Source organism: Nerophis lumbriciformis, linkage group LG23 (assembly GCF_033978685.3).
Source record: "Nerophis lumbriciformis linkage group LG23, RoL_Nlum_v2.1, whole genome shotgun sequence".
Taxonomy (NCBI): domain Eukaryota; kingdom Metazoa; phylum Chordata; class Actinopteri; order Syngnathiformes; family Syngnathidae; genus Nerophis; species Nerophis lumbriciformis.
The window spans coordinates 28,122,934-28,144,160 of record NC_084570.2 but is presented as its reverse complement, the minus strand read 5'-3'; positions in this window follow the sequence as shown (position 1 = coordinate 28,144,160).

Genomic DNA, 21,227 nt, shown 5'->3' with positions numbered 1-21,227 from the left:
GGACTGGTGGAAACGGGCTTGATTAGAGAGACATGGAATGAGGGATGTATCCTCAAGGATTCGGGAAGGCGTAGATGCACGGCGGAGGGATTAATGATTCGCTCAATGGGATAGGGTCCAATAAATCGTGGCTTGAGTTTCTTGGAGTCCACTTGGAGAGGTAGATCACGGGATGACAACCACACCATCTGACCGGGCCTGTAGTCTGGTGCTGTGCTGCGGTGGCGGTTAGCGAGGCGCTGGTTGCGTTCTGAGGTGCGTAGTAGTGCAGACCGGGTATTGCGCCAGGCTTGATGTGCACGGTGCAGGTGGGCAGCCACAGAAGGGACAGTGACCTCGGATTCCAGAGAAGGGAAAATGGGAGGTTGGTAACCGTAGGCAGAGTGAAAGGGTGACATGCCTGTAGCAGAGCTGATGAGTGTATTATGGGCATACTCGATCCACGGTAGATTGAACGCCCAGGAGGCTGGTTGCTGGTGACAGACGCAGCGGATGGCGGCCTCCAGATCTTGATTGGTGCGCTCAGTCTGACCGTTTGTCTGCGGGTGGTATCCTGAAGAGAGGCTTGGCGATGCTCCTAATGATTTGCAGAATGCCCTCCAAACTGCAGACGAGAATTGTGGCCCTCTATCCGACACCACATCCACCGGGATACCATGCAGCCGGAAAACATTGTGTACGATCAGTTCTGCCGTTTCAAGTGCAGAGGGCAATTTGGCAAGGGCTACAAAATGGGCCATCTTGGAGAAGCGGTCCACCAAAGTCAATATCACAGTGTTGCCCTTGGATGGTGGAAGTCCTGTGATGAAGTCCAACGCCACATGAGACCACGGGCGGGAGGGGATGGGGAGTGGGCGCAGAAGACCAACTGGTGCCCGGTGTGAGGCCTTATTACGGGCACAAGTGGCACAGGCGGATACGAATTCCCTGGTGTCGGCCCTGAAGGTTGGCCACCAAAAGCGCTGGGACAGGAGGAAAATGGTACGGGTAACGCCTGGGTGGCAGGCGACCTTGGAACTGTGGGACCAGTTCAGCACTTCTGGACGGAGCTCTGGGATCACAAACAAAAGTCCCTGAGGGCAGTTCTTAGGAGAGGGGACGTTCTTGAGTCCCTCCTTAACACGGCCTTCAATGTCCCACTGCAACGCTCCCAGCACTTGTGATGGCGGAATGATCATCTCGGTCTTGACCTCTTCCTCGGGGCAGGAGTGCATCCTCGACAGGGCGTCTGGCTTACCATTCTGGGAGCCGGGGCGGAAGGTCATGGTAAAATTGAATCTGGCTAGGAATAATGCCCACCTTGCTTGTCTGGGATTGAGCCGTCGAGCAGTTCGAATGTAGGCCAGATTCTTATGGTCTGTGAATACCACAAAAGGGGTCTCCGAGGCCTCCAGCCAGTGCCTCCATTCTTGCAGCGCCAACACCACGGCAAGTAGCTCTCTATTGCCGATATCATAATTGCGTTCTGCTGGTGTCAGGCGGCGTGAGAAGAAGGCACAGGGGTGCAGCCTCTGGTCGGAGGTGGAGCGCTGGGAGAGAACAGCCCCCACGCCGGAGTCAGATGCGTCAACCTCGACAAAAAATTGAGAGGAAATGTTAGGGTGGACAAGAACCGGTGCAGAGGTGAACGAAGACTTGAGTTTATCAAAAGCAGACTGAGTCTCTGAGGTCCATAAAAAGGGGAGCTTAGTGGAAGTCAGTCTCGTTAATGGTTCAGCTACTCTACTAAAATTACGGATAAAACGACGATAAAAATTTGAGAAACCTAAAAACCTTTGGAGGTGCTTTCTAGACGTGGGTGTGGGCCAATCAACCACCGCCTGGATCTTCGCTGGATCTGCTCGGAGTTGACCCCTCTCAACAATAAAACCCAAAAAAGGAACAGACTTGGAATGAAAAACACATTTCTCAGCCTTGACATACAGACGATTCTCGAGAAGGCGTTGGAGAACTAAGCGGACGTGCTGAATGTGAAGTTCAGGGGTCGGCGAGAAAACGAGGATATCATCCAAGTAAACTACCACGAAGCGGTCGAGCATGTCACGCAGGACATCATTGATGAGGGCCTGAAAAACGGCAGGAGCATTGGTGAGGCCGAAAGGCATGACCAGGTATTCAAAGTGTCCTAGTGGTGTGTTAAATGCAGTTTTCCATTCATCCCCTTGCTTAATTCTGACTAAGTGGTAAGCATTGCGGAGGTCCAACTTGGTGAAATGTCTAGCAGCGTGTAGTGGGTTGAAAGCTGAGTCGAGAAGCGGAAGAGGGTACTTATTTTTAACAGTAATATTATTTAGGGCTCGGTAATCGATGCAGGGACGGAGTGTCTTATCTTTCTTTTCCACAAAGAAAAAACCGGCGGCTAGAGGAGAGTTGGAGGGACGGATGAGACCAGAAGCGAGCGAAGTGGTGATATATTCCTCTAGTGCATCTCTTTCATGTTTTGAAATGTTATAAAGACGGGATGAAGGGAGTGTGGCACCAGGGAGGAGATTAATGCAACAATCATAGGGACGGTGTGGAGGTAGCGACAACGCGCGGTCCTTGCTAAAGACTTCTTTAAGGTTGTGGTAAGCAGTTGGCACAACCGATAAATCAATAACCTCCTGGGTTACGACGCGTGTGGGAACAGTGCGAGGGCATGCGGACCGCAGACAGTGCGTATGACAAAAAAGACCCCAGTTAATGATAGTGGTCTTGACCCAGTCAATATGGGGATTATGTTTTGCTAGCCAGGTAAGCCCGAGCACAACAGGAGCCGAACGAGAGGGAATGATAAGAAAATTGATTGACTCAAAATGGTTACCAGATAATTTGAGAAATAACGGCTGAGTTTGATGGGTGACGCTCGCCAGGTGGCCTCCGTCGAGGGATCGGACCACTCTAGGTCTGGGTAATTTAGCAACGGGTATAGAAAAATGTTTAACAACAGACTCATCAATAAAATTGTCATCAGAACCTGAGTCAATGAGCGCCCTAATGTCCAATCTCTGGTCCTTATCCCAGGTAAGTATGCCCGTGAGTTGAAGCCTAGATAATGTCTGACCTGTAGATGGCAGTAGAGGAGCAGGGTCGGTCGCTGGAGGAGGTGACGCTTGGATGCGGCGAGGAGGTGACGCTTGGATGCGGCGAGGAGGTGACGCTTGGATGCGGCGAGGAGGTGACGCTTGGAGACGGTGAGGAGGTGACGCTTGGATGCAGCGAGGAGGTGACGCTTGGATGCGGCGAGGAGGTGACGCTTGGATGCGGCGGCGGGCAGGACGAAGAGGACAGTGGGTGATGCGATGCTCAGCCTTGCCGCAATATAAACACAGCTGGAGACGAAGGCGACGATCTCTCTCAGCTGGAGCAAGACGATTTCCTCCGAGCTGCATTGTCTTCTCTTTGTATGATATCGGCGGGGTATCGACACTGGGTATCGGCGCGAATGCAGTTTGACGCGCTCCATGGCCACTCCCATTATATGTTGAAGTGCGGAGTCTCTCCTTTTCCCAGTCAACAAGGCGATTTTCAAACTCCACCGCCAGAGCGACGAGCTCATCAAGGTTGTCGGGAGTTTTAAGCGGGATCATCTGCTTCCGGACTTGGTCAGCCAGACCGAGGGAAAAGACGTCCACCAATGCGGAAGTGGGCCATCCACTATCAGCCGCAAGCCTTCGGAATTCGATGGCGAAGTCCGTGACGCTCCGCTGTCCTTGCTGCAGACGAAGTAATGACCGAGCTGCCTCACGTCCTGGCCTTTCGCGCTGGAAAATGTTCTTCATGGCTTTGGCGAACGCGGCGTATGAAGCACACATGGGAGATTGACGCCCCCATTCCGCGGTGGCCCAGGAGGAAGCCCTGCCACTCATATGGGACATGACAAAAGCCACACGAGCTCTTTCGGAGTAAAAAGATGTTGGTAGCAGTTCAAAAAAAATCTCACACTGGGTGAGGAAGGATCGCACGTCACCTGATTCGCCGGAGAATCGCTCGGGCTTGGAGAGTGGAGGACAAGCAGCAGGAGGGATGTCGTTAGGCAGCGGATTATCTGCGGGACGAAGATGGCGCAGTTGGACTGCTGGGTCGGCCGAGGGAGAAGTCATTGCCTGCAGCGCGGTGAGTACATTTCCCAGTTGTGTCTCCAGGGCATTTAGGCGAGAGTCTTGGCGTTCCCCAAGCAGGCTAAACTGTTCTTCCTGTTGGCGTAGAGTTCTTCTGACCGGTTCGGTCTCTGCGGGATTCATGATGTGGCCGGTTATTATGTTAGGATTTGATCACGGTGATCCCAGGATGCAGAGACGAGAGGCAATGTTGAATAATAAAAGGGGAATATTTAAGTCCAACAATTACAACAAAAGGCGATGGGGCAAAAAAGCACACCATGAATAATCAACAAAAACAGGTTCCACAGTGGTCGGCAGGGAGGTAGGCCAGGGCGCACTGAACACAGCAATAAGTCCAACACAAAAATCCTCTTTACCTCAGGGGTGGCTAGGAAGCAAGCACAAAGAGGTGAGGGATTACAGGAATAAGGAGTGGCAACATACCGGGACTGATGAAACGAAGCAGGCACATGCACGTGGGAGGTGCAGGAGACAATAACCGGCGAGGCCAAGCTGACCGTGACGTGCCTATATACCGGAGTGCTAATTGTGAGCAGGTGTGCATCAAGGTCCGCCCCTCGCCGAGGACAAATCACTAGAAGCACAGGTGTAGACAAGAGGAGAAAGCAGGAAAAACACTAAAAACACAACAATTTGTACACGCTATATAGCACGTGTTTTTTTGGATCTTAGTAGCTTCCTTGTCAGAAAAACAGTCTGTATCGTGGGTTAACGACATAATCTTCAGGAACTAAAGCCACTTTTCCGTCAAGCTTTTCAGTTCAGGGTGCTGCAGTTTTGGTCAGATCAGGTACACCCAGGTTAAATGGGGTCCAACAGCAAGGAAACTCCAAAGTCAAATAAAAGGGATTACAATTTAGATTTAAGCCTCAAGTATATCCACAGGTGAAGGTTGAACTGCCATCATGTGTGAGGTCACAGAAGAAGAAGTCATTTGAGACTTCAGCTTACTGAGCGTGACAGTTTTGCTTATCTGTACCTTTGTGGGACACTACTTCCAGCAGTACATGTACCATAGCAGTTAGTACTGCCATGCAAAGACCAGTGAGTAGTTAAACTCTATTGTAGTTTCATGGTACAGTTACTTAAATTTATTTCAAATTAATATAGCATTAGAGTGGAAAACAAGCTGCCTCTATATTGAAGCTATTATCATATATATCTGATTTATGAGATCAAAAGACTTCCAAAATTTGCTAATAAATGGATATGATCAAAATAGTATCAATCTCACTGAGATTCCCGAGCCATTTTGAGAGTCACGTGATCCGTGACGTAAAGGAGGAAGCACAGATCCCTTCCCCATCAACAACAATTCTAATCAAGGAGACTTTGTGAGAAGCTTTGGGAAAAATGATGATCCAGAACCTTATATTTTTTAGCCTGAACACAAAAAGGATGGGAAATATGTTTTAGAAGCTGAGTGCTAAACGAATGCAGCTTTATTGTGACACCATAGGGGCGGTATAGCTCGGTTGGCAGAGTGGCCGTGCCAGCAACTTGAGGGTTCCAGGTTCGATCCCCACTTCTGCCAACCTAGTCACTGCCGTTAAGTCCTTGAGGAAGACACTTTACCCACCTAGTCCCAGTGCCACCCACTCTGGTTTAAAAATGTAACTTAGATATTGGGTTTCACAATGTAAAGCGCTTTGAGCCACTAGAGAAAAGCGCTACGTAAATATAATTCTCTTCACAATTCACTTCACTATTGCATTAGCAGCATTGCTAGGTGCTTAACATACAAACTAACCATAATAAACCATTATAAAACAAACACTTAGTGTAATATTTCCACTCTCACTGGGATGTCGACACTTTAGATGAAGATTCAATCACAGTTTAGGTTAAGATTCCATCACAATCTTTACAAAGGGTAAAAAAAGTTGCTGCACCAAGCGTCTTTTCGTGTCTTTTTCGCCATCTCGGGGAATTTGAAAGTGTACCAGCCTGTGGGTCCATGGCCACATGTGTCTACTAGCAGGTGAGAGATGCATGAATTATAATCTAGAATTTACTTTTAGCAAGTTTGAGTTCGGCACAACATCGTCTTATAGCAACGTAAGATAGCATTAGCTCCCTACTATAAATGTGCCGTCCATCTGTGTTCGCGCTTATAATAACAATATCACTTATATTTGGTTCATTTTTAGGTTACGACATGTAGGGACGGCGTGGCGCAGTGGAAGAATGGCCGTGCGCGACCCGAGGGTCCCTGGTTCAATCCCCACCTAGTACCAACCTCGTCATGTCCGTTGTGTCCTGAGCAAGACACTTCACCCTTGCTCCTGATGGGTGCTGGTTAGCGCCTTGCATGGCAGCTCCCTCCATCAGTGTGTGAATGTGTGTGTGAATGGGTAAATGTGGAAGTAGTGTCAAAGCGCTTTGAGTACCTTGAAGGTAGAAAAGCGCTATACAAGTACAACCCATTTATCATTTATTTATAAATGGAGTATTGTTGGCGCTTTCTGGACCCTCCATCTGATGACTCAATTGCTAGCTATTTATTTACCATTTAGAATGCATACAAGCATATTTGTTCTTGTCTTTCATAAGGACTGTGAATGATAAACAGCATGTCTCTTTCCAATTTTTGTTTATTTTTCCAGTATGACTGCTCTAATAATATGGTCAGAGTGCAGAAGCGTTACTCCTCTGGCGTAGAATCTACGGGAATTTCCGAAGGTATTCGGAGCGGAATATTCAAAATGGCCAACTGAATTTGTGGCATTTTGTGATGTTTTCACTAACTTTGCGGATTGTAAATACAATTGGATACTTTTAATGGATGCAATGAGACACAAATAAGCATATAAAGTTAACTTGTGTACGGATTGTGTTCCACTCCGGAGGTCTCTATATGTTTTCCCCACTTGACATAACGAGCGCTTTCAAAATAAAAGTCCTGGCCATCACCATGACTTTCATCTGGAGTCATTGAACAAGCGTCTTTTTGTGCCGTTTTCGCCATCTCGGGGGATGTGAAACTGTACCAACCTGTCGGTCCATGGCCACATTTGTCTACTAGCAGGTGGGAGATGCATGAATTATAATCTAGAATTTATTTTTAGCAAGTTTGAGTTTGGCACAACATCGGCTTATTGCAACGTAAGCTAGCATTAGCTCACAGCTACCAATGCGCCGCTAAAATAGTCCGTCTGCGTTAGCATTTATAATAACAATATCACTCATAATGGGTTAGTTGTCAGGTCACGACATGTATATGGAGTATAGTTGGCGCTTTCTAGATATTTTAGAGAGTATAATGAGAGGAACCGCCATCTGTTGACTCAATTGTTAGCTATTTATTTACCATTTAGAATGCATAATAACATATTTGTTCAAATAGTCTGTCTGCGTTAGCGCTTATAATAACAATATCACTCCTATTTGGTTCATTTTCAGGTCACGACATGTAAATGGAGTATTGTTGGCGCTTTCTGGACGTTTTTAGAGTATAATGAGAGGACCATCTATCCGTTGACTCAATTGTTAGATATTTATTTACCATTTAGAATGCATAAAAGCCTATGTGTTATTGTTTTACATAAGGACTGTGAATGATAAACAGCATATCTCTTTCACATTTTTGCGTATTTTTCCAGTATGACTGCTCTAATAATATGGTCAGAGTGCAGAAGCGTTTCTACACTGATGTAGAATCTACGGAAATTACCAAAGAGATATTCAAAATGGCCGACTGAATTTGTGACATGTTGTGGTGTTTTCACATACTTTGCAGATTGTAAACACAAATATATATTTTTAATGGATACAATGAGACACAAATAAGCATATAAAGTCAACTTGTGTACAGATTGTGTTCCACTACGGAGGTGTCTATATGTTTTCTCCACTTGACATAACGAGCGCTATCAAAATAAAAGTCCTGGCCATCGCCGTGACTTTCATCTGGTGTCATTGAACAAGCGTCTTTTTGTGTCGTTTTCGCCATCTCGAGGGATGTGAAACTGTACCAACCTGTGGGTCCATGGCCACATTTGTCTACTAGCAGGTGAGAGATGCATGAGCTATAATCTGTAATTCACTTTTAGCAAGTTGGAGTTCACCAGAACATCGGCTTATAGCAGCGTAAGCTAGCATTAGCTCACTGTTATCAAAGTGTCGCTAAAATAGTTCGTCTGCATTAGCGCTTAAAATAACAATATCACTCATATTTGGTTAATTGTCAGGTAACCACATGTAAATGGAGTATTGTTGGCGCTTTCTGGAGTATAATGAGAGGATCCTCCATCTGTTGACTCAATTTTTAGCTATTTACTTACCATTTACAATGCATAACATTTTTTACACGTGTTCTTGTCTTACGTAAGGACTGTGAATGATAAACAGCACGTCTCTTTCACATTTTTGCGTATTTTTCTAGTATGACTGCTCTAATAATATGGTCAGAGTGCAGAAGTGTTTCTACACTGACGTAGAATCTACGGGAATTACCGAAGGTATTTGGAGCGGAATATTCAAAATGGCGCACTGAACTTGTGGCATTTTGTGGTGTTTTCACATACTTTGAAGATTGTATATTTTTAATGGATGCAATGAGACAAAAATAAGCATATAAAGTCAACTTGTGTACAGATTGCGTTCCACTCTATATGTCTTCTCCACTTGACACGACGAGCGCTATCAAAATAAAAGTCCTGGCCATCGCCGTGACTTTCATCCGGAGTCATTGAATAAAACATATTTTGGCAAGTAACTGGCAGCATTAAGCACAAATCTGCAGCCAATTGTCTTGTTAGTTTTGCTTCCTTCTGTGCTTTTCCCCCTCTGGAAAGGCTTCCTGTGCAGTCGGGCTCCCACAGCGCCAAAGTCACCCGCCGAGCATGCGGCCCGCAGATAGTTGGACGCACGAGGAAAAAGGAGAAAAGCAAGGAACGGATGGATGTTTTTATTCAGATGAAAGGAATAAGCGAAAGGCATTTCTTTGGTCTATAATCCCACTAAAAAGCCTTCTCCATTCCCGCGACCCCCCTCCCGGGCTCCTGATATTAGCATCTCTACCGGACCACAAGGGGTTAACTAACCCGTTTAAGGGGAACCGGCGAAAACAATACTCGGAGCCCAGTAAGACAATAGTGATGCCTTTCTCCTCTATTTGTAATTTAACATCAAAAGACTCCTCTCCCAGCAACCTCCGAGAGCGTGGCGTCCCTTTAATGAAGCGCCCCGCCCCCCTTAATCACATTCAAATTGGTTAGTGTTCAGAAAATAGAAATATGTATTAGATAGCAATAAATTTTCATCATTGGCTAAGCCTGCTTCTTAATTGTCCTGTCCCAAGGCTTGGGAATTTCATTGTTCGTTAGGTGCTTAAGTCCCCCATCTCATTCAGTCTCCCTGACATTACTGCTGAGGGCTCTAATGCCCAACTAATTTGAATGGGGATTTACATGATAGAGCAGGGAGCATTAAAATGTGGACGGAAGAGAGGAAAAAAGAGAAAGAACAGGGGGGGAAAAAAGGGGGGAAATGGCTGCTTTCACTTCAAAAGTCACTTTGTTGAAAGTCAAACGTTTAAAGATGCTCCGTCGCTCTCTCTTCAGGATTTCGGACGGCGGTGCCAAGTTTAATGGTTCGTTATCCCGTCTCTCTCGCTCCCTTAACCTCTCTCTTTCTGATGCCCACCGTACTTCTTGGGCTCCCTGCAGTTTTAGAATATACGGGACTTTGATTTGGAAATCACCTTCAACGCCCCTGCACCCGCAAACAGACATGACCAGAGGCACTAGGATTATAAACTCGAGTGTCGGTACGTCCCCACGTCCTGTCCTCGTTAGGGAAATGTCCCAACCCAACTTGACCATAGATGTTTGAAGCACTCATAATCAATGCAATCCAATCCCCTTTATTTAAATCGCACTATTAACAACACAACTGTCTCCAGAGTGCTACATGATGAAACAAGTAAACAATAAACAATAATAATAGAATAAAATAATAAAATAATAAAATACATAAATAGGAACAATTTCCCCTGTGGATCAATAAAGTTTGTACAAGTCTAAGTCTAATAAAATAGAATAAAACTATAAAAACAAAGCAATATAATAGAATGAAACAATAAAAGACAGAAAACCACAAGACTTAAAAGCCAGAGAATAAAAGTCGGTTTTAAGACGAGACTTAAAACATTCAACAGTGGGGGGGACATTCTGACATGAGGGGGAGGAACATCTATATACACATATATACATATATACACATATACACATATACATACATGTATACAGTACATACATATAAACACATATACATACATATATACACATATACATACATATATACATATACATACATATATACACATATACATACATGTATACATACATATACATACATATATACACATATACATACACATTTACATACATATATACACATATACATACATATATACACATATACATACAGTACATATATACATACATACCTATATACATATATAATCAAATCCAGTCCCCTTTATTTATATCGCACTAATAACAACACAACTGTCTCCAGAGGGCTGGAGAACCACAAGACTTAAAAGCCAGAGAATGAAAGTGGGTTTTAAGACAAGACTTATAACCTTCAACAGTGGGGGCCATTTTGACATGAGGGGGCAGAATATATATACACATGCATACATATATACACATACACATATACATAGATACCTATATACATACCTATATACATATATAATCCAATCCAATTCAATCCCCTTTATTTATATCGCACTATTAACAACAAAACTGTCTCCGGAGTGCTGCACATAAAAAAGAAACAATTAAAGTAATCAAATTACAAGCATTTAAAATGAAACAAGTAAACAATAAACAAACTAATAATAATATAATAAAATACATCAATAAAACAATAAAAACAAATCAATGTAATAGAATAAAACAATAAAAGACAGAGGACCACAAGACTTAAAAGTAAGAGAAAAGAAGTGGGTTTTAAGACTTAAAACATTCAACAGTGGGGGCCATTCTGACATGAGGGGGCAGAACATATATATACATACTGTATGTATATAAACATACATACATATATACATACGGATATATATATATATATATATATATATATATATATATATATATATATAAATATATATATTTACATACATATATGTACATGTACATATATACACATATACATATATATATATATGCACATATACGTTTGTACATACATACATACCTGTATACATACATATATACATACCTATATACATATATAATCTAATCATCTTTATTTATATCGCACTATTAACAACAAAACTGTCTCCAGAGTGCTGCACATAAAAATAAAGTACACAAGTAATCAAATTACAAGCATTTAAAATTAAACAAGTACACAATAAACAAACAAATAATAATAATAGAATAAAATAATAAAATACATTAATAAAATAGAATAAAACAATAAAAACAAATCAATATCATATAATAAAACAATAAAAGACAGAGGACCACAAGACTTAAAAGCCAGAGAATAAAAGTGGGTTTTAGAACGAGACTTAAAACATTCAAAAGTTTTGTTATGCATTCTAAATGGTAAATACATATTTAACAATTGAGTCAACAGATGGAGGGGTCCTCATATTATACTCTCTAAAAACATCCAGAAAGCACCAACAATACTCCATATACATGTCGTGACCTGAATATCAACCAAATATGAGTGATATTGTTATTATAAGCGCTAATGCAGACGGACTATTTTAGCATTGATAGCAGTGAGCTAATGCTAGCTTACACTGCTATTGTTGACACACTGAGCCAGCGGGTGCTTCTGCTCGGTCTCAAACTTGCTATGGACCCACAGGCTGGCGAAAGACACAAAAAGACACTTATTGCAGCAACATTTTTTTTTAACCCTTCGTGAGGATTGTGATTGAATCTTCATATAAACGGAATTATGTGAGCGTCCTGTTGGTCGGCATCCCAGCGAGAGTGGAATTATTACACTAAGTGTTTGTTTTATTGCAGTTAGTTTGTATGTTTAGTACCTAGCAATCCTGCTAATGCCATAGTGTCAATATAAAGCTACATCCGTTTAGCACTTGGCATCAAACACTTGTTTTTCATCCTCTTTGTGTTCAGGCTCAAAAATATAAGGTGACACGAGGGGGTTGAACATTCCAAAGTTTAGGGCCAACAACAGAGAGGGCCCTGTCTCCTCTAGTTTGAAACCTTGTTTTAGGTACCAGAAGTTGGAACTGGCCCTCGGACCTCAACACGCGAGCCGTAGCATAAATTTGGATGAGGTCTGTGATGTACTTTGGGGCCAGTCCATTCAAAGCTTTAAAAACAAACATTTTAAAATCATTTCTAAAATAAACGGGAAGCCAATGCAGAGAATCGAGAATCGGGGTGATGTGCTCCCTTTTTTTGGTTCCCGTTAAAAGTCGTGCCGCAGAGTAATCAGGTTCATCACATTTCAGTTCAGTTTCAGTTGATTTGGAACATGCATACGATACAATGTAATGCATTGCACATTTCCAGTCGTTTCATTACAGCACGTCCGAAAAGGAGTAGGAAGAAGCTGAGCTTATTTAATTCCACACCTTTTCATACCATAGCAATTTTATCCCATTTCCTTGTTCTCTGTAACAAAACAGTGAATAAATAAATAATAAATACATAATATACTATAGTAAGTAAACAAATAGTAAATACATAAATAATCTTTATCTAAAAAAAAGGTTCAAAATGTTTATCATAATTGTTCTTCTGTGTACTTTTTGAACACTTGTTGTTTGAACAGTCTCTTGAACTGAATCTTATTGGTGCTTTGTTTGATTTCTTTGGTTAATCCATTCCATAATTTAATTCCACATACTAATATGCTAAAGGTTTTAAGTGTTGTACAAGCATACTAATGTTTTAAATTAGATTTTCCTCTAAGGTTATATTTCTCCTCTTTTGTTGAGAAGAATTGTTGTACATTCTTGGCTAGCAGGTTATAGTTTGCTTTTTGTATCATTTTAGCTGTGAGCAAATGCACCGAATCATTGAATTTCAATATTTGATTGGCAACCTGAGCGCTTCTGTTCGTGGTTGCCAATCAGGCTTCTTTATACGCCAGCCTGCCCTGCAGTGAGGGCTGGAAGATTTCCTTTGATATGGACTACATGTGTTTGACGATCAAAAACGTGTCGCCCTCCTGTCTCCTGCATCTTGGGGATCACAACTAGCGCAGACAGAAAGCCTGTTAAATCTGTCGCCGTGGGTGTGGAACCAGGAATCTCTGATGACGGCTTATTGTTTACAAATGACAAAATGTTACTTTCCAAAATTAGGTTGCCAACTCAATGAAACACGATTATTGTTTATCAGGAAATAAGTTTGAATCACCTAAAGTTCAGGGTAAACTACATCAGAACTTCCCCCGGGTCATCCAGCTCAGAATGCTCAAATAAAAATAGCACACAAGTTTGAACGGCAATCATGTAACATGTCCGTGTGCCTCCCAAGACATCAGGTCAGGATTGAAAAATAAGTCCCTGGCCACATCTTTGTCTTTCTGTTAGAATGGGCACTGTCCCAGATTTGTCAAGGTCCAAATCACCTGAAGGCTAGGGATGGGTATCGTTTGCATTTTTACCAATACCAGTGCAAAATATACTTTTGAAACACTGCCTGAACCGGTACTTATGAAAAACATACAACCATCTACGTTGGCACCGGTGCCATTATGGAACCCGAGTTTCTGTACTCTTCAGTCGTGCATGGAAAAATAATGATAGATAGCTATTTTGTCTCCGGTCTCCTGGGTACAATCATCTACGTTGGTAAAGCTGCCATTATGGAAACCGAATTTCGGTACTCTTCAGTCGTGCATGGAAACATAGTGATAGATAGCTATTTTGTTTCCGGTCTCATGGGTACAACCATCTATGTTGGCATCGGTGCCATTATGGAACCCGAGTTTTGGTACCCTTCCCAACTGAAGACTTACCTAACATTGATGTAAAGACAAGGAGTGAAAGAGTGAATAATGAAGTCGGTGTTTTGAATTATTACAACCTCGTATTTACCTGCCTGCATTTTTTCCTGGGTAAAGCTTCTAAAAATGGACACTCTCCACCTAGAATTTGTCATAATTAGTGTAATCTGCTTTGACCTGCTTGTCACCTGAGATGAGGAAAGGTTGCAGAGGGTCATAACTAATGAGAGAGAAGGCTTGACCTTAGACTTGGACTTATCCAGGAGCAAAACAACACAATAGTGAGATATTGCAGAAAAAGAATGGCTCATTACTTAATTACCTCGCCACGTTGACATTAGACTTTGTTGTTATGGTTAAAGTCAAATCTGTGGTTTATTTTTGGCAATTTGCGGTTTAGTTTGGTGTATTTGCACGTTTTAGTCATACAGCATAGGAGCCAGTACCATACTTGTTGCTCTCACGTACGAGTTTTTACCCTCAGCTTTTTATCTGCCGTGAGGCTAAGTGTCTTCAGTCAATACATCAGATTAGGAGTGTGAAGGGTTAACTCTGGTAATCACCTGTATTGATTAGTGTGTGTTAGAGGAAAAAACCTCTGGTTCCAGAGCAGCCGGCCATGAATGGTTATTGATCCTATCATAAAGAGCCTCTGTCTCCCAAGTGAACGGCTCTTTAGGTAATCACTGATCCCTGTTGTTCCATCTTTACGGCCCTCTGACCAGCTGATTTCTTACACCTGTCCTACTTGTTGGCCTTTTGGTATTTGTGCAATTTATGTCCCCATTTACTTGTTGCTAGTAAAAAAAATTAGTCTTCCTAATACAGCTGTGATACACTTCAATTTACGAGTATTTTGAAAAACGAGCGCTTTTATTTTGAAGCCAGAAAAGTGTTTGATTGGTTTGAGAAAGTGTCTTGACATGTTTTGATGTCAGATTGATTCCTTTCGACTTCCTGCTGACGTCATTTCTGTTGAGCATTTATGTCATCTTAATTACTAAATCAGAGTAACAATCTAAATGTTATGTTGTCACTGCACCTTACCCGTAACCTGAACACGGAAGTGAAGCACCACCCACCTCTGAACGACGCGTACAGCAGGTGTTTGCTGCAGGTATGTCGTCTCTTCTCACGGCAAAAAATAGTCCTTTCTTGTCGGCTTTGAAACTGATATTTCCATAAGGTAGACTTTCTTTTGTCCATTTCTGCTCGCTTGTGGCTCATCAGTAGCAAGTAAACTGCAGCCAAGTTCCCCCCGCTACGGCACAGCACGAGGGTCAAAAAGGAAGTGTTCACGTTAATCGCCCGATAAAAAAATGAGTGCCTTTATTGAAATGTCCATCCATCCATCCATCCATCTTCTTCCGCTTATCCGAGGTCGGGTCGCGGGGGCAGCAGCCTAAGCAGGGAAGCCCAGACTTCTCTCCCCAGCCACTTCGTCCAGCTCTTCCTGTGGGACCCCGAGGCGTTCCCAGGCCAGCCGGGAGACATAGTCTTCCCAACGTGTCCTGGGTCTTCCCCGCAGCCTCCTACCGGTCGGACGTGCCCTAAACACCTCCCTAGGGAGGCGTTCGGGAGGCATCCTGACCAGATGCCCGAACCACCTCATCTGGCTCCTCTCGATGTGGAGGAGCAGCGGCTTTACTTTGAGCTCCCCCCGGATGGCAGAACTTCTCACCCTATCTCTAAGGGAGAGCCCCGCCACTCGGCGGAGGAAACTCATTTCGGCCGCTTGTACCCGTGATCTTGTCCTTTCGGTCATAACCCAAAGCTCATGACCATAGGTGAGGATGGGAACGTAGATCGACCGGTAAATTGAGAGCTTTGTCTTCCGGCTCAGCTCCTTCTTCACCACAACGGATCGATACAGCGTCCGCATTACTGAAGACGCCGCACCGATCCGCCTGTCGATCTCACGATCCACTCTTCCCTCACTCGTGAACAAGACTCCGAGGTACTTGAACTCCTCCACTTGGGGCAAGATCTCCTCCCCAACCCGAAGATGGCACTCCACCCTTTTCCGGGCGAGAACCATGGACTCGGACTTGGAGGTGCTGATTCTCATCCCAGTCGCTTCACACTCGGCTGCGAACCGATCAAGCGAGAGCTGAAGATCCTGGCCAGATGAAGCCATCAGGACCACATCATCTGCAAAAAGCAGAGACCTAATCCTGCAGCCACCAAACCAGATCCCCTCAACGCCTTGACTGCGCCTAGAAATTCTGTCCATAAAAGTTATGAACAGAATCGGTGACAAAGGGCAGCCTTGGCGGAGTCCAACCCTCACTGGAAATGTGTCCGACTTACTGCCGACAATGCGGACCAAGCTCTGGCACTGAGCATACAGGGAGCGGACTGCCACAATCAGACAGTCCGATACCCCATACTCCCTGAGCACTCCCCACAGGACTTCCCGAGGGACACGGTCGAATGCCTTCTCCAAGTCCACAAAACACATGTAGACTTGTTGGACAAACTCCCATGCACCCTCAAGGACCCTGCCGAGAGTATAGAGCTGGTCCACAGTTCCACGACCAGGACGAAAACCACACTGTTCCTCCTGAATCCGAGGTTCGACTATCCGGCATAGCCTCCTCTCCAGTACACCCGAATAGACCTTACCGGGAAGGCTGAGGAGTGTGATCCCACGATAGTTAGAACACACCCTCCGGTTCCCCTTCTTAAAGAGAGGAACCACCACCCCGGTCTGCCAATCCAGAGGTACCGCCCCCGATGTCCACGCGATGCTGCAGAAACTTGTCAACCAAGACAGCTCCACAGCATCCAGAGCCTTAAGGAACTCCGGGCAGATCTCATCTACCCCCGGGGCCTTGCCACCGAGGAGCTTTTTAACTACCTCAGCAACCTCAGCCCCAGAAATAGGAGAGCCCACCACAGACTCCCCAGGCACTGCTTCCTCATAGGAAGACGTGTTGGTGGGATTGAGGAGGTCTTCGAAGTATTCCCTCCACCGATCCACAACATCCGCAGTCGAGGTCAGCAGAACACCATCCTCGCCATGCACGGTGTTGATAGTGCACTGCTTCCCCTTCCTGAGGCGGCGGATGGTGGTCCAGAATTGCTTCGAAGCCGTCCGGAAGTCGTTTTCCATGGCTTACCCGAACTCCTCCCATGTCCGAGTTTTTGCCTCTGCGACCGCTGAAGCCGCACACCGCTTGACCTGTCGGTACCTGTCCGCTGCCTCAGGAGTCCTATGAGCCAAAAGAACCCGATAGGACTCCTTCTTCAGCTTGACGGCATCCCTCACCGCCGGTGTCCACCAACGGGTTCTAGGATTACCGCCACGACAAGCACCAACTACCTTGCGGCCATAGCTCCAATCAGCCGCCTCGACAATAGAGGCGCGGAACATGGTCCATTCGGACTCAATGTCCAGTACCTCCCTCGTGACATGTTCAAAGTTCTTCCGGAGGTGGGATTTGAAACTCTCTCTGACAGGAGACTCTGCCAGACGTTCCCAGCAAACCCTCACTATGCGTTTGGGCCTGCCAGGTCTGTCCGGCATCCTCCCCCACCATCGCAGCCAACTCACCACCAGGTGGTGATCGGTAGAAAGCTCCTCCCCTCTCTTCACCCGAGTGTCCAAAACATGAGGCCGCAAATCCGATGACACAACTACAAAGTCGATCATGGAACTGCGGCCTAGGGTGTCCTGGTGCCAAGTGCACATATGGACACCCTTATGTTTGAACATGGTGTTCGTTATGGACAATCTGTGACGAGCACAAAAGTCCAATAACAAAACACCGCTCGGGTTCAGATCCGGGCAGCCATTCTTCCCAATCACGCCTCTCCAGGTTTCACTGTCGCTGCCAACATGAGCATTGAAGACCCCCAGTAGGACGAGGGAATCACCCGGGGGAGCACTCTCAAGTACTCCCTCGAGTGCATCCAAAAAGGGTGGGTACTCTGAGCTGCGGTTTGGCGCGTAAGCGCAAACCACAGTCAGGACCCGTTCCCCCACCCGAAGGCGGAGGGAAGCTACCCTCTCGTCCACCGGGTTGAACTCCAACGTGCAGGCTCTGAGCCGGGGAGAAACAAGAATTGCCACCCCAGCCCGTCGCCTCTCACTGCCGGCAACGCCAGAGTGGAAGAGAATCCAGCCCCTCTCGAGAGAACTGGTTCCAGAGCCCTTGCTGTGCGTCGAAGTGAGTCCGACTATATCTAGCCGGAACTTCTCCCCCTCGCGCACTAGCTCAGGCTCTTTCCCCCCCAGCGAGGTGACGTTCCACGTCCCAAGAGCTAGCTTCTGTAGCCGAGGATCGGACCGCCAAAGGCCCTGCCTTCGGCTTCCGCCCAGCTCACATCGCACCCGACCTCTATGACCCCTGCTATGGGTGGTGAGCCCATTGGAGGGGGGGAACCCACGTTGCCTCTTCGGGCTGTGCCCGGCCGGGCCCCATGGGCCACCAGGCGCTCGCCATCGTGCCCCACCTCCGGGCCTGGCTCCAGAGGGGGGCCCCGGTGACCCGCGTCCGGGCGAGGGAAATCTGAGTTCCTTGTCAGTGTTATTCATAGAGATCTTCGAGCTGCTCTTTGTCTGATCCCTCACCTAGAACCAGTTTGCCTTGGGAGACCCTACCAGGGGGCATAGAAGCCCCCGGACAACATAGCTCCTAGGATCATTGGGACACGCAAACTCCTCTACCACGTTAAGGTGGCAGCTCAGAGAGGAGAAATGTATCAGCCCTAATTTTAATATATTACGCATTTGCGCATTGTTAACTAAAAATGAACCGAAAATTTGGCCGCCGAAAAAATACTTTGCTCACCGAAACCGGATGTTGTGGTGAAGTATGTCAGGCTTGTTACTGACAGTTTGGTCATGTTTTTGTTTTCCCGTGTTTGGTATTTTAATTCCTGTCCAGAGCTCTTATTTCTAGTTTCTACCTTTGTTTAGAATCAATTCCTGTCCTTTTGTCAGTATTTCCTGTTTGGTTTCTGTGTTTGGAAGCACCTTTACTTTCTGGGGTCACGCTGAGAGCAAAAATACAATAATATAGGGATTTTTCTTTAGAAATAGGTTGTGAAACGCTTGATTCTGACCACTTTTATGCCTTTGCTAGATTATGGAGACTTGCTTTTTATGAATGCACCTACACTTATTTGAAAAAAAATGGATCGTTTATATCACCTTTTATTACTGGTTGTCTACCATTGCACTTTATATGTAAAACCAAACTGTCCATCTGTGTCAGTACGCACATTTTCTCGATGGATTGTTTTTTTTAATATATAAATCACTTCCTGGTCTAATTCCCCCATATGTATGTTATGTTATATGTAGAGATTCCAGTCAAACAGCTTAGGGTCGAAGGACATTCTTAAAATGTTTGTTCATAGAGCCAACACACAAAAAAACTTTTCAGATATGATGCTCCATGGTCATGGAATAACTAACTGAAAGATCTGAGGTTACCTGAACTCATCACTTTGAGGGAATTTCAGGCCATTTTAAAGGATCGAGAAACTGTTTCAATTGGGCATTCTACTTGTTTTTAAGTTGATTTTACTGAAACATTTTATAATTGTTTTGACCTAGCACATGTTTATATGTTAATATATGTAAGTAATTATATTTTGTAATTGTGGTGTATTTTACCTGGTCAAATAAAGGATATTTTTCGCATTACCGACTGAAGTCACATTTGAAAAGACCAAATTCTAATCGGAGTTGGACTACCTCCTGTATTGGCCTGAATCTGATGTAAAAAGATCAGATTTTAAGCACTTTGGAATGTTAAGACTAGCAAAAAAATTTGATCTGTGTCACTTGAGGGCAACAAAATCAGATTTGGTGTTCAGTGTAAACGAGTCCCATTGAGCTCATCAGTCAAACCTTATTTAATACGTGTAGTGCTACACTTGACCAGTAGAGGGCGACAACATTTATAGTGAAAAGTCACATACAATGTTTGGTGTGTGAATGTTGTGTAATTTCTCTATGTGTAAACATATTTGAATAATTTGTAGTTTTTTATGTGATAATGTTAACACTATGGATATTATACTTGTGTTATGTTTATTTTATGTTTATATTTTCGGTCTTACAAACCTAAATGAAGGAAGAAGTGTTAAGAATTACAACTAAGGAAGGAAAACATTTCAAAAGAAAGAACATCAATCCTCAACAAAAACTACAGCTTCTGTTTCTTCATCTTGTTAACTATCTGCATACGCTGGAATCAAGTAGCGATGGCAGGGTAATGACTTTGACAGTGTAGTGTGAAAGCCGATGTGTTTACTTTGTAATTAAGTAAACACAGTCTCAAAGGAATATAACCTGCGGAGGCACTTCCTGACCAAACATCCACATTTTGATGTCCATCTCCTGAGCCCTTGGACTAAACTGTGTCCCTCTGCATGATGTAGTAGAATAGCCCTATCATAAGTAGATTCAAATCTTATTCCGTGTTTTTCGAACACAACCAAATGTTTGTCAAGTTGTTTTGCGTAATCGTTAATGATTATGGCCGCACACTCTTGTACAATGTTTGTCTTTTTCAATGACCTGCAAGTTATGTTCCTCCAAAATCCTCCTTTTTCTAATCTTCTTCTAATCTGCTTCTTCCTACTCCTTTTCAAACATGTTGAAAAGAGAAACTGGAGATTGTGATGTATCATGTTGTATGCTTGCATGTTCGAAATAAACTCAAACTCAACTCAACTCAACTCAACTCAATCTTTGTTCTGAAGGGATTGACGGTCGATATCAGGCCACAGACAAGGAAGCACTCAACAGTCCGAGAGCTGTTTCATTCTAGACCGGGTTGTCCCGATACCAATATTTTGGTACCGGTACCAAAATGTATTTTGATACTTATAGATACTTTTCTAAACAAAGGGTACCACAAAATAATGGCATTATTGGCTTATTTTAACAAAAAATCTTAGGGTACATTAAACATATGTTTATTATTGCTAGTTTGTCCATAAATGAAATAGTGAACATACTAGACAACTTGTCTTTTAGTAGTAAGTAAACAAACAAAGGCTCCTAATTAGTCTGCTGACATATGCAGTAACATATTGTGTCATTTATGTTTCTATTATTTTGTCAACATTATGACGGACAAACCGTAAAAATGTATTATTAATCTACTTGTTCATTTACTGTTAATATCTGATTATTTTCTATTT